This window comes from Lepidochelys olivacea (genome assembly GCF_965140295.1).
Source record: "Lepidochelys olivacea isolate rLepOli2 genome assembly, chromosome: 7".
In the NCBI taxonomy this organism is placed as follows: Eukaryota; Metazoa; Chordata; order Testudines; family Cheloniidae; genus Lepidochelys; species Lepidochelys olivacea.
Window position 1 is genome coordinate 54,516,844 of NC_140417.1, and position 12,699 is coordinate 54,529,542.

Here is a 12,699-nt window from a genome sequence, read left to right on the forward strand (position 1 = left end):
TGCCGTGAAATCTATGTGAATATACCTGAACCCTGTCTATACTAGCAACCTAGAGGCTGGCAGGTGCTATAATACCGGTACTAATTTTACTCACATATAAATTCCCTTAGGATGAAACATGGCAGCTGTTTAACAGCACACAGACAACAGCACATGAGAGTTTAGTGAAGAACACTGAAATCAAACAAAACTGTTGTCAATATAAAGGGAAGGGTAACCACCTTTCTGTATACAGAACTATAAAATCCCTCCTGGCCAGAGGCAAAACCCTTTCACCTGTAAAGGGTTAAAAAGCTAAGATAACCTCGCTGGCACCTGACTAAAATGACAAATGAGGAGACAAGATACTTTCAAAGCTGGGGGGGAAGCGGGGGGACGGACAGACAAAGGGTCTGTGTGATGCTTTTGCCGGGAACAGATCAGGAATGCTCTTCTACTCCTTAAGTTAGTAAGTAATCTAGCTAGAAATGCGTTAGATTTCCTTTTGTTTCATGGCTGGTAAAATAGCTGTGCTGAATGGAATGTATATTCCTGTTTTTGCGTCTTTTTGTAACTCAAGGTTTTGCCTAGAGGGATTATCTATGTTTTGAATACAGCAGAATATGGACTTGTGGACTTCAGAAAAGCAGACTTTGACTCCCTCAGGAAACTGATGGGCAAGATCCCCTGGGAGAATAACATGAGGGGGAAAGGAGTCCAGGAGAGCTGACTGTATTTTAAAGAATCCTTATTGAGGTTACAGGGACAAACCATCCCGATGTGTAGAAAGAATAGTAAATATGGAAGGCGACCAGCTTGGCTTAACACTGAAATCCTTGCTGATCTTAAGCACAAAAAAGAGGCTTACACGAAGTGGAAGATTGGACAAATGACCAGGGATGAGAATATAAATATTGCTCGGGCATGTAGGAATGAAATCAGGAAGGCTAAATCACACCTGGAGTTGCAGCTAGCAAGGGACGTTAAGAGTAACAAGAAGGGTTTCTTCAGGTGTGTTGGCAATAAGAAGAAAGCCAAGGAAAGTGTGGGCCCCTTACTAAATGAGGGAGGCAACCTAGTGACAGAGGATGTGGAAAAAAGCTAATGTACTCAATGCTTTTTTTGCCTCTGTCTTCACGAACAAGGTCAGCTCCCAGACTACTGCACTGGGCAGCACAGCATGGGGAGGAGGTGGCCAGCCCTCTGTGAAAGAAGAAGTGGTTCGGGACTATTTAGAAAAACTGGATGTGCACAAGTCCATGGGGCCGGATGAATTGCATCTGAGAGTGCTAAAGGAATTGGTGGATGTGATTGCAGAGCCATTGGCCATTATCTCTGAAAACTCATGGCGATCGGGGGAAGTCCAGGAAGTTTGGAAAAAGGCTAATGTAATGCCCATCTTTAAAAAAGGGAAGAAGGATGATCCTGGGAACTACAGGCCGGTCAGCCTTACCTCAGTCCCTGGAAAAATCATGGAGCATGTCCTCAAGGAATCAATTCTGAAACACTTAGACGAGAGGAAAGTGATCAGGAACAGTCAGCATGGATTCACCAAGGGAAAGTCATGCCTGACTAATCTAATTGCCTTCTATGATGAGGTAACTGGTTCTGTGGATGAAGGGAAAGCAGTGGACATGTTATTCCTCGACTTTAGCAAAGCTTTTGACACGGTCTCCCACAGTATTCTTGTCAGCAAGTTAAAGAAGTATGGGCTGGATGGATGCACTACAAGGTGGGTAGAAAGTTGGCTAGATTGTCGGGCTCAATGGGTAGTGATCAATGGCTCCATGTCTAGTTGGCAGCCAGTATCTAGCGGAGTGCCCCAAGGGTCGGTCCTGGGGCCGGTTTTATTCAATATCTTCATTAATGATCTGGAGGATGGTGTGGATTGCACCCTCAGCAAGTTTGCGGATGACACTAAACTGGGAGGAGTGGTAGATACGCTGGAGGGTAGGGATAGGATACAGAGGGACCTAGACAAATTGGAGGATTGGGCCAAAAGAAATGTGATGAGGTTCAACAAGGAGAAGTGCAGAGTCCTGCACTTAGGACGGAAGAATCCAATGCACTGCTACGGACTAGGGACCGAATGGCTAGGCAGTTCTGCAGAGAAGGACCTAGGGGTGACAGTGAATGAGAAGCTGGATATGAGTCAACAGTGTGCCCTTGTTGCCAAGAAGGCCAATGGCATTTTGGGGTGTATAAGTAGGGGCATTGCCAGCAGATCGAGGGACGTGATCATTCCCCTCTATTCGACATTAGTGAGGCCTCATCTGGAGTAGTGTGTCCAGTTTTGGGCCCCACACTACAAGAAGGATGTGGATAAATTGGAGAGAGTCCAGCGAAGGGCAACAAAAATGATTAGGGGTCTGGAACACATGACTTATGAGGAGAGGCTGAGGGAACTGGGATTGTTTAGTCTACGGAAGAGAAGAATGAAGGGGGGATTTGATAGCTGCTTTTAACTACCTGAAAGGTGGATCCAAAGAGGATGGATCTAGACTAATCTCAGTGATAGCAGATGACAGGACAAGGAGTAATGGTCTCAAGTTGCAGTGGGGAAGGTTTAGGTTGGATATTAGGAAAAACTTTTTCACTAGGAGGGTGGTGAAACACTGGAATGCGTTACCTAGGGAGGTGGTGGAATCCCCTTCCTTAGAAGTTTTTGAGGTCAGGCTTGACAAAGCCCTGGCTGGGATGATTTAGTTGGGATTGTTCCTGCTCTGGGCAGGGGGTTGGACTAGATGGCCTCCAGAGGTCCCTTCCAACTCTGTTATTCTATGATTCTATGAATCTGATTACCCTGTAAGGTATTTACCATCCTGATTTTACAGAGGTGATTTTTTTTTTTTACTTTTTCTTCAATTAAAATTCTTCTTTTAAGAACCTGATTGCTTTTTCATTGTTCTTAAGACCCAAGGGTTTGGGTCGGTGTTCACCTATGCAAATTGGTGAGGATTTTTATCAAGCCTTCCCCATGAAAGGGGGTGTAGGGCTTGGGGGGGATATTTTTGGGGGAAGATGTCTCCAAGTGGGCTCTTTCCCTGTTCTTTGTTTAAAACGCTTGGTGGTGGCAGCATAGGGTTCAAGGACAAGGCAAAGTTTGTACCTTGAGGAAGTTTTTAAACCTAAGCTGGTAAGAATAAGCTTGGGGGGTCTTTCATGCAGGTCCTCACATCTGTACTCTAGAGTTCAGAGTGGGGAAGGAACCTTGACATGGTGGCAGAGCGGTGGGATCATTTTGAGATTTTTTTTTAGATCATTTTGAACCAGAAGCACAGCAGGATTTTAAAAGGGTTTTGTAAAAGGGGACAGCAGCAAGCATAACAAAGGGATCTTCCTTTTATGAGCTGGAGTTTTCTCTACCTAAAGGCAGGGTAGTTAACCTCCTGCAGGGAAATTCACTAGTTTTTCACAGACCTGAAGAGGGTTTTTTTTTCTTTTTTAGCTAAGAGCGGCTAGAGGATTTTTCTGTAGGCTGAGAATAGCTATCACAGAACATAGGTATCAGGTTACAGCACAACTAAATTTTACAAGCCAGGTTTTTTTTGTTTTTTTTAAACTCTCGGGTGTAAAGTTAGTTAAAAACAGACAGGCTAAGATGATAGAACCCAAGGCAGAAAAAGCCAAAGACGCTGCCCACAGGAGAGAAATGGAGGCTGCGCACAGGAGAGCTATGGAGGTAAAGGAAAAAGAATGGAAGCATGCAGTGGAGATGGCAAAGGCTCAGCAGAATATACCAACAAACCCTAGCAATCCTTCTCCAGGTACCGCCTCACATCCCAGGAAGTTCCCCACCTACAAGGCAGGTGATGATACCAAGGCCTTCTTAGAAAACTTCAAAAGGGCCTGCCTTGGGTACAGCATCTCTACAGACCAGTATATGGTAGAGCTGAGGCCGCAGTTCAGTGGACCCTTAGCAGAGGTGGCAGCTGAAATGCCTAAGGAACACATGAACAAGTATGAACTGTTTAAAACCAAGGTGAGAGTCAGAATGGGGCTAACACCCGAGCATTCCTGTCGGCAGTTCAGAGCCCTAAGGTGGAAACCAGACGTGTCATTTACCCAACATGCCTAACACATTGTGAAACATTGGGATGCCTGGATATCAGGAGTAAGTGTTAAATCTCCAGAAGAGTTGCCCTTCCTAATGCAACTGGAGCAGTTCTTAGATGGTGTTCCTGAGGAAATAGAAAGATACATCCTAGATGGGAAGCCCACATCTGTAATCGAGGCAAGGGAGATTGGAGCCAAATGGGTGGAGGTGGCAGAAAAGAAAAAAAAACTAGTCACAGTTGGAGGGAGACCAGAAGGGACAACCTCCGACCTCACCCTACTACCGGGGACAGCCCAAGACCCCAACTACACACCAAGGACCACTCCAGAAACCTCATCGTCCTGCCACACCATTCTCCAGCAACCCACCTCGCCCATCAGCTGGACGATGTTTTAAATGTAACGAGCCGGGGCATGTAAAAGCCAACTGCTCCAAGAACCCCAACAGATTACAATTCATTGCACCAGAATCACACCAGAGATCCTCAGGCCCTGATGCCTCCCAGATACCCTTGGAGCAGAGGGAAACAGAGTGTGGGTGGAAAGAAGGTCACCATGTGGAGGGACAACGGAGCGCAAGTGTCGGCTATCTATGCTTCCTTAGTGGACCCCAATTTAATCAACCCAGAGATCCAAGTAACAATTCAACCCTTCAAGTCCAACTCTTTCAATTTGCCTACAGCCAAGTTGCCTATCCAGTACAAGGGCTGGTCAGGAATGTGGACTTTTTCAGTCTATGATGATTATCCCATCCCGATGCTGTTGGGCAGAAGACTTGGCCAATCATGTGAAGCTAGCCAAGAGGGTGGGAATGGTCACCCGCAGCCAGGCTAAGCAAGCTTTCAGGCCTAGCTCTGTTCCTGAAACTTCTACCAGGACCCATTCAGAGGTAATGGAACCGGACAACATGATAACATCTGCAATGGCAGTAGTGGATCCAGTCCCAGAGACCCAGACAGAGCCAGTCCCAGAAGCAGAACCGGCGGAACAACCAGCACCAGAACTATTGCCAGCACTGAATCCAGTACTTACAACTCCAACACCAGAGAGCCCCACCAAACCTGCACTAGCAGCAGCAGATAACCCTACACCAGAGGCTCAGCTGGAGCCTGAACCCCAACATGGTGCACCAGCAGAAAGCGGTTCACAGTCAACGGGAACAGCCCCATCCCCTACATCACTTCCAGAGGGACCAAGCCCAGATCCACAATCCAATGAGGAACTGATGTCTCCAGCCTCAAGGGAACAGTTCCAGACCGAACAGGAAGCAGATGAAAGCCTCCAAAGAGCTTGGACGGCGGCACGGAGCAACCCACCGCCTCTCAGCTCTTCTAATCGATCCAGAGAATTAAACATTTGTCAGTTTACAGTCCAGGGAGGAGATGACACTGAGTGGCCTGAAGGTGTCTACTACGAAGGTAAAAGTGATGGTGGCATAGAAGAGGTAAACATCTCCGTGACCCCTGGGTGTATGTAGCGACAGTAGATCAAGAAGCTGTGCACTAGCTATGCACCGACGTTTTCAGCCACCCCAGGACTGACTGAACGGGCATACCACTCCATTGACACCCAATTAAAGTCCAACCTTACCGGGTATCTCCTCAAGCTAAAACTGCTATAGAACAGGAGATCCAGGATATGCTACAGATGGGTGTAACCCCTCTGGCAGTGCATGGGCATCCCCAGTGGTTCTAGTTCCCAAACCAGATGGAGAGATACATTTCTGTGTGAACTACCGTAAGATAAATGCTGTAACTCGCCCAGACAACTATCCAATGCCACGCACAGATGAACTATTGGAAAAACTGGGACGGGCCCAGTTCATCTCTACCTGGAACTTAACCAAGGGGTACTGGCAGGTACCACTAGATGAATCCACCAAGGAAAGGTCAGCCTTCACCACACATGTTGGGCTGTATGAATTTAATGTGCTCTCTTTTGGGCTGCGGAATGCAACCGCCACCTTCCAAAGACTTGTAGATGGTCTCCTAGCAGGATTGGGAGACTATGCAGTCGCCTACCTTGACGATGTGGCCATATTTTCAGATTCCTGGGCAGAACACCTGGAACATCTACAAAAAGTCTTGGAGCGCATAAGGGAGGCAGGACTAACTGTTAAGGCTAAGAAGTGTCAAATAGGCCTAAACAGAGTGACTTACCTTGGACACCAGGTGGGTCAAAGAACTATCAACCCCCCTACAGGCCAAAGTGGATGCTATCCAAAAGTGGCCTCTCCCAAAGTCAAAGAAACAGGTCCAATCCTTCTTAGGCTTGGTCGGATATTACAGGTGATTTGTACTGCAATAGAGCCAAATCGCCACCCCACTGACAGAGCTAACCAAAAAGCAACAGCCAAATGCCGTTCAGTGGACCGAAGATTGTCAGAAGGCCTTTAACCAGCTTAAAGCGACATTCATGTCTGACCCTGTGCTAAGGCCCCAGACTTTGACAAACCATTCCTAGTAACCAGAGATGCGTCTGAGCGTGGTGTGGGAGCAGTTTTAATGCAGGAAGGACCGGATCAAGAATTCCATCCTGTAGTGTTTCTCAGCAAGAAGCTGTCTGAGAGGGAAAGCAACTGGTCAGTCAGTGAAAAAGAATGTTATTAATTTATTAATTATTATGATTACTATTTAGTATTATCATAGTTCCTAGGAACCCCAGTCATGGCCAAGGACTCCCTGGTACTCAGTGCTGTACAAACACAGAACAAAAAGACAGTCCCATCCTGAAATTAACTTTTCTTTTTTGAAATTCCCAGTGAATCAAAACACCTGTTATTCATCCTGCTCTAGCATCTGTGTTCAACCAGCGTCTTTTGCCAGAAAAGCAGCGTTTGGGGAATGAGAAAGAAGTCAAAAAGAGTGCACACATGCAAAGAAACTGCCTAACTATGGTCTCGCAATGCTCACTGCCAGCCCAATGGTAGTGCATTTCCTATGGCGAGAGAATCAATTAATCACTGAGTGGTATCACAGCCACATTTTATAGATCCCAGGCAAAAACTATGTTGAGTTGGAGTTATGGTTAAATATCAGCTATTTAAAGTAAAATACATATAGGAATGATGTAAATATCCTAAATACAAGTGTTACAAATCCAGGAATTTCAGAGTCAAGGTTAAAACTTAAAAGAAATCCAAACATATTAACAGTATGGAAATGATTTCAGTAACAGCATATACAGACTCTGAAGAAAGTACAGAAATACACTGTTAGGGCACCCAAATAATTTTAACTTTGCTCTACAGTGATGTCAGACAATAACTATATGATTTTGGTTAATGTATCTCAGTGCCTGTAGTCCCAAATTACATTAAACTCAGGTTTAAAGCAAAGAGGATATTTTTTCTTTTTCCCCTCATGGTGTCACTGCACAGGGCAGAATTAAGGCTGTTTGGGTGACCTAACTGTGCATTTCTAAACCTTGCTCGGTGCAGCCAGTGCCCAAGAATTAAACAATTTTTAGCTACAAGAGAAGTTATTCTGTTACTGAGGTTATTCAAGGCAAAAAATGACTTTTAAATTCTCACACAATCACTTTGGCATTCATTCTGGAGAAGACAGGTTGTGTTTTTCATATGTAACGAAGAGACTACGTCCCTGCTTTAAGTGCAAAAGTCAACCTTAACTAAGGAGCTGTGACCAGCATTTTCAAAATCACTCCAAGTGTTCACAGGCTGCACCCCAACTCCACCTTGAGACACCAAGTGGTCCTTCAACACTACTAAGGTGGGACTGGTTGATGCAAGCTGGTGACCTTTATTCAAACAATACACACCCAATCTGCTATATCTGTCGGCACTCAGCCTTGCTGTTGTTGCGCTGCCTCTTGACTGCACTTCACTTCTCTTGTGCCTGCAACTTCCATTCCAGCTTATCCGGAGTGACCATACAACATTTCACTGGCAAATGCATCTCAGCCCCAGCTCTTCACTCAAGCGAGCCTGTCAAGCTCTGAAAGAATCTGTGCATTGCACCTTCAGAATCCTGGCCACAATGGAGAGGGAGAAGGAGGGGGACACAGCCAAACACACAAGTTCAAAGATATACCTCAGTGCCATGACAAGCGTGCACCACAACCAACAAGTGTGGACCATCAGCGTGACAAATATCTCTAATTTCAGCTCTAGGATATCAACCAATGCAGCCCTTCAGTTTCAATCCCCTTGTTTCCTTCTGCTCTGGGGGGCAGCCTTTTATCAGCAGTAACTGATAACTACCTGAACAAAGCCAAGGGGTGTGCGTAAGGGCATTCCAGACAGATGCTGCTCTCACTCATACTACCACCGTAGTTAAGGCGGGGTACCTTTTCTGACACTTTCCGGGTATGTCTACACTACCCGTCGGATCGGCGGGCAGCGATCGATCCATTGCGTCTAGTCTAGACGTGATAAATCAAGCCTCGAGCGCTCTTCTGTTGACGCAGGCAGAGTCACAGGGGCGCAAGCAGAGTCGATGGGGCAGCAGCAGCAGTTGACTCACAGCGGTGAAGAAACCACGGTAAGTCGATCTAAGTACGTCGACTTCAGCCACATTATTCACGTAGCTGAAGTTGCATAACTTAGATCGATCCCCACCCCTAGTGTAGACCAGGGCTCCCGCACACACCCTGGGGCCTCAATCTTCTCCTGTTCTGCAGACGTTATCAGACAGTAAGTGCTCCTGAGTACAGAAATAATGAATCTTGAGCTGAGAAAGAAGCCAGTAAGAAGGCCAACATCTGGAACTGCGTATAATGAGGAAGGCCCTTTCAGTGCTACTGGCGTCCATGTCTCCTAGAACACTCAGAGGAAGGGATGAGGGAAGAGCAATTGCATAGAAGAGATAGAAGCGGAATGGGATATTTGGGTCTTCACTCCGTGTTTGGTCCCCAGTCCACAAGCACCAGAGGCAAGGTCACAGATTCACTACTCACGTCAGCTCCGATCATGTTTTCACTGGGAGCGAGTGGGGTGAGAATTAGGATTTCTGGTGCTAGTTTCAGTTTTGCTATTGACTGTGTGGTGCCACTTTGCGCAAGACACATGAACTTCCTGTGCTGCAGTTACCCCATCTGTAAAGTGGGGATACAACTACACAGGGGTGCTGTGAAAAATGATGTCTGCATGGCACTCAGATGCAAAGAGCTACATTAATGTGAACTATTATTCTAACACAACTGAGGGCAACTCACACACTTCCCGTACACTGTCTGCTCTGTTGTAAACATTCTGGATTATGAAATTTGAGACAGTTACAAGGTGGAAAATCCCTCAGCAGTTTCCAATTAGGAAAACAATTCTAGCTTTACACACTTGTTTATAACAACCCCACGGATGAGAGAAATTATTTTCCTTCCATTGCACCTAGTTCTTGTACTGCATCCATCATTAGCCGGGGGGAGGGAGAGCTGCAGACACTCATGTGCCACTCTAGTATGGGGCTATGGAGGTTAAACTGCTGGGAATGGCATTTATTTTGGGGTGTGGGGGGTATCTGCTTCAACTGAAACCCCACATATACAAAACTACAAAGGACTTTGCAAAGGCACCAAAAAGCAACAAAGGAAGATGCTATTTTTGGCCTCTTGTCTCTTACAGAAAGATACCCCTTATCTCTTCCATGCATCCCAACTTGAGGAGCCAAACTAAGCACCAGGCTAATCTCAATCAACCAATTCAAGAGATCTAGACCAATCCTCCAGTAAGAGATCCCATGTCGTGCCTAATCACTTCCCCCTCCCTCTGGAGCCCCCATCAGAGATGCTGTGTATGTAGACCGGAGGGGGATGCTAGCGACCCATGCAAGATGCACTCTCCCTTCCCTCTGGGGTTACATGTGTGGCCACCGCATAAGGAAATTGGTATTTTAATTTTCAATGTAAAAAGGCTTCCTACTCCCCAAAGCTCCCACTGGTACCATTCAGTTGCCATTAAACACCAGGCAATGCCACATAACAACCTTCCCCAAACAGGAACACAAAGCACATAAAGAGGTTAATGTCTTCCTTTTGTCTTCCCCTTCTCCCAGCCCAGTTTGCTGTTTTACAGAGCAGGAACTTTACATCACCCCAACACATGCAGCGGAGTGAAAGGCAAGTGCATCCTTTCTGCTGTGAATGAACCCCAAACCTTACTGCCTTTTGTTTGGGAGAAGGCACGGTGCTGGCTTGAATGTGACTTCTGAAATGGTTAGCAATGAAAACAAATCCCTCGGAGGAATATTTTGCATTAAAGATGGCTTCAGATTCACAATGAAACATTCCAGTATCAGCCGTATTCACACAGAACAATGGTCTCTCTCTGCCAGCCCTGGGCCTGGCTTGCTTGCTCTACAGTGAGTTTGGTACTGCCCTGAGGGAGTATTAGATAATGAAGAGCTCTGATCCCTTCCTTTCACCTCATGCCTGGGCTCATCCTAATGTATGTGAGCAGGCTTGGTTCATAGACTTTGTTCTTATCTCTCCCCCCACCCTGCATGTTTTGCAGATGATTCGCATGAATGAGCAAGAGGAATTGTGGCTCTGGGATCCCTGGCACCCTATCTGGAATCAGCATCAGGGATGCACTCCCCATCCCCCCTCTCCACAGGTACGACAGGATGCCGCACATTCCCGAGCTGGTATAGAACTCTTGGGAACAAGCTTCACAGTCACTCATCTTGCCTGCATGGCAGAAGACACTGCTGGCAGAGAGGAGACAGCCTGTGTGCGCTTTAGCAGACTCTGGAACAATAAGGCACAGGAACCAGCATGCTTAAAGGGGCTGAATGGGACAAGATAACTGTCCCAGTCTGCAGGGGATATTCCATACATACCAGTCTCCCATCTGAGGACAATCGACTTTGCCAGCTTTCAAACAGACCTAAAGTCTTATGGGCACAGGGAGACTCCCTCATGAAACATTGCCAGGGAACAAGCACTCTGCAGCATGACAGCCATTGAAATACCCACCCTATTTTAGTACAGCTGCAGAGGTCACATGCCAGGGGTGCTGGAACAATTTGTATAGCGGGGGTGCTGAGAGCCATTGAACCAAACTGTAAACCCTGGATATAATGGAAACCACTTCAAGTCAAGGGATGCAGTAGGACCCCTAGTTCCATTGCCTATGCTGCACACTGCATTACTTGAAGAAGAGAACTTCTAAGAGGCTCAGGTGGGTGGGGTGGGGTGAGTACCCAATCACATCTACACACCTTGATGCAATATTACCTGACAGAGCATGAAGTCATGTGAACAGACCTCATCTGTGTTTGGAGACACATGGCTGCAAGACCTGAGAAGTGTCTGCCATATACAACCTGGAACATGCTACTGGGCTTGTAAAATGGTTGTTTAGGTGTTAGGGAGAATAATGGGGCTATTGACTCTAGCTCTCTGTAGGTTTTTGCTTTTTTTCACTGCTGAGAATCCACATGAGACAGGCAGACTGTGTGCCCCAGAGATCGTAGAATGACGGAGAGCAGAAGGATCATTTTTATTTTTATAGCCACTGCTTCCAAATAATGAAAACGGATAAGCCTTTTAGGGTGTTGTCTAATGACTGCAGCAGCAAAATGGGAGCCAAGATTCCTGGCTCTGTCACGATGTGACTTTTGACAGGCTGGTCACGCTCTGTGCCTCAGTTTCTTCAGGTGTAAAATGGGGGTGGCAATAATACATGCCTCATTAATCCCCTTTGAACTCTTTGGATTTCAGGGGTTATAGAAAGACAAAGTAGGAGTATTCCTCCTGTGGCAATGCAGGGAAAGAACTCCAGCGCAGCAAGCACTGCTCCTCACTATCCAGACACACATCAGATCCACAGCTCAGATGCCTCAGATCCACTGCTCTACTGTATTCTAGTGGCAGACATGCACTGAATAGCCCTGGCATATTCCACCCTCTCTTTACCCTTCACCTACCTTTAAAGTAGCAAGAGAACTGAGGCCAGAGGAGAAAACAGAAAATCACCTCTCATCTCCCACGTATCCCCATTGTGGGGATCATACAGTATATTGTGGGAACCACATCTACTCAATTACAGTACTTGGAAAACAGCACCCCATCCCTATCATCTCTATTCTAGTAAGAGTCAGAGAAAGAACCTGCCCAGCATGAGGTCTCTGGCCTGGATCCTAAACCCAGCATCTCGCTCCCCAGGCCAGCAGCAGTGGGTTAAGATACAGAAGGTGTGCACTTGGCCCATCGGGTGGTATCAGCACTGTATGTTGTTCAATAGGAACTTCACTGGTTGATTAAAGAACATTGTTAAAGGTCTTGGAATCAAGTTCCAGCTAATATCCCTCGACCAGAAGGATGGCAGCCTTATTATGGAGTCCTGTGATGGAGGAGAAATCCTCCAGGAGAGCAATTTAGACCCTTCTCTCCAGAAAACCAACTCGGAAGAAACTGTGATACAAAGTTACTCAAGGCTTTGCTTTCACTAATTTTATTCTCTATTCTTCACATATATTTATATGAATCTCTCTTTCTAAGCTTTCAAGTTACCAAACATTAATTTTAAAGCCTCTGGTTTTTCTCCTAACGTGAAAATGAAGATTTAAACAGCTGTATGACAAAGCCCTAGAAAAAATAATGCAGAGAACAATCCTGCCCTGGCCCTTGGGGGATTGACAAGACCTAACCTGATTTTTAAATTTTCCATCTCTAATTTCTCTGGTCTTTAAAATGACTTCACCA

The 12,699-nt window shown here is 46.1% G+C and overlaps 1 protein-coding gene across 8 annotated transcripts in view; it reads right to left on the reverse strand.

The window, feature by feature from the left end:
- NDST2 (N-deacetylase and N-sulfotransferase 2) overlaps positions 1–12,699 on the reverse strand; it is a 231,903-nt gene that overhangs the window by 44,249 nt on the left and 174,955 nt on the right. The gene's annotated exons all lie outside the window — the stretch shown is intronic.